General features: G+C 35.7%; 1 protein-coding gene across 1 annotated transcript in view; it reads left to right on the forward strand.

Moving 5' to 3' along the window:
• The window catches only part of ZSCAN20 (zinc finger and SCAN domain containing 20), a 24,218-nt gene that overhangs the window by 14,486 nt on the left and 7,453 nt on the right, over positions 1–2,279 (forward strand). The gene's annotated exons all lie outside the window — the stretch shown is intronic.

Consider the following 2,279-nt stretch of genomic DNA (forward strand, 5'->3'; position numbering starts at 1 on the left):
CCCACCACAATGCCCGGCTATTTTTTGGTTGCAGCCGTCATTGTTGTTTGGCGGGTCCGGGCTGGGGATTCGAACCCATCACCTTAGGTGTACGTGGCTGGCGCCTTAGCCGGTTGAGCTATAGGCGCTGAGCCACAAAGTGAGTTTTAAAAAATTTTTTTAAATGACCATATAAGAATGATAAGCAGACTTCCCCTCCCTCCTCCCCCACCCCGGGAAGTCACATAGGACATTGATGGATCTTCTCATTTGGAATGACCTTTGATGCTCACAGCCTATCTTCCTCAATGGATGCTCACAGCCTATCTTCCTCTCTTATCTTTGAGAGTGGAACTGAGTTTTTAGATTAGCTAAAAGATTTTTAGAGCTAAGTGGCAAACTGAATAAGTTGATGAGGATGGATATTATTATTTTGGTTTAAAAACTGTATGTATCTAGTCACTACTTTTTGTTCAAAAATGGGGAAAAATAAGAATATTTACATTTGTATGTAGAAAGACACTTTGAAAGGATGCAGAAGAACATGATTATCTGTAGTGAGGAGGGAGAAACTGAGTAGAAGAGATGGAGATGGTTGAGATTGGGGTATTTTTACTAAATATATCTCCATATTTATTTTCTGTGTTGAAATCAAATGTGCCTATTACCTAATGAAAAAATTGAAATCTACTTTAAGAAGTTTTGTACGGCATTTAAATTGTTATATTGTTAGGGTTTTAGGGCCAGGAACCTTGGCCTCTACCTCTAAATTTGAAACCAACGGGGAAATAGAGATTAGGAATTAGCTTCATAATTGATAAAGTTGGTTGGGTAATGTTATCTCTCAGTTGATTATTCTCTTTTATTTTATATATATGGTCAATATTTCTGAGTACTTTTTCTTTGCCAGAAATTCTATGTTGAAATTAAAATTTCCATTTCTGTTTTCCTTTTGAGTTAGAACGTCTTATCTTTTGCCTTCTTCTTCCTTTCTTAATTGACTCATAATTGTATATATTTATGGGGTACATAGTCATGTTTCAGTACATACAATGTATAGTGATCAGATCAGGATAATTAGCATAGCCATCATCTCAAACATTTATCATTTCTTTATTTTGGGAAAATTCAATATCCTCTCTTCTAGCTATTTGAAAATATGTAATAAGTTGTTAATTATAGACATGCTATAAAACATTAGAACTTATTCCTCTATAAAAACATTCATCTGTAAAACATTAGAACTTATTCCTCCTATCTAGCTTTAATTTTGTGTCCTTTAATAAATCTCTTCCTATCCCTCCATTTTCTCTACCCTTCCTAGCCTTTAGTAACCTTTGCTCTATTTATCCTTCTGTTTAAGTTTAGATGTACCTTTCTAAACAGCATTATTTCATTTTAAAATTTCATCTGTAAACCTTTTTCTTTCCTTTAAAGATTTATATTTTAAAAAATCTTTGCCTCTCAGCAGATATATTTAGAGCAATTACATTTAGTGTTATATTTGTGTCTTTCTCCCCTATTTTTATGCTTCTCTTTGCCTTTTAATGTACATCTTGTTGACTTTTATCTTTTTTTTGTAACTTAAAAATTAAACAACCTTTTTTGATGTCTCTGGATTATTTTTCAAAGTCACAAAAATTTTATATAATTTATCTTTTATTAATCAAAAATGTTTTGAGGTTCCTTAGCATGCTGTGGGGCTGAGGCAAAAGGCTTGAGCCTATATAGGTATTCAAGACCAACCTGGGCAACTTGGCAAGACCCTGTCTCTACAAAAAATTTAAAAAATGAGCCAAGCTTGGTGTGGTGTGTTTCTGTAGTCCTAGCTACTTGGTAGGCTGAGGCAGAAGGATCCCTTGAACCTAGGAGTTTGAGGTTGCTGTGAATAATGATCTGCAGTGAGCGATTCTAGACTAGGTGACAGAGTGAGATCTTGTCTGAAGAAAAAACTGTATTGAGCAGTGGCAGGCTCATTGAAATACTTGTGCCCATCGATCCATGAATGGATCAATAACCTGTGGTGTATGTACACCATGGAATACTATGCAGCCCTAAAGGAAGATGGAGACTTTACCTCCTTCATGTTTACATGGATGGAACTGGAAAATGTTCTTCTTAGCAAAATATCACAAGAATGGAAGAAAAAGTATCCAGTGTATACAGCCCTATTATGAAACTAATTTATAGTTCTCAAATGAAAGCTACAACTTAATTCTAGCCTAAGAATATGGGGAGGGGGTGGAGGAGGGGAGGGGAGAAGGGCAGATGGGTGGTGGGAGGGTGACTGGAAAGATCAC

This window comes from Otolemur garnettii, unplaced genomic scaffold (genome assembly GCF_000181295.1).
Source record: "Otolemur garnettii isolate 467f Iridium unplaced genomic scaffold, OtoGar3 scaffold00204, whole genome shotgun sequence".
NCBI lineage: Eukaryota > Metazoa > Chordata > Mammalia > Primates > Galagidae > Otolemur > Otolemur garnettii.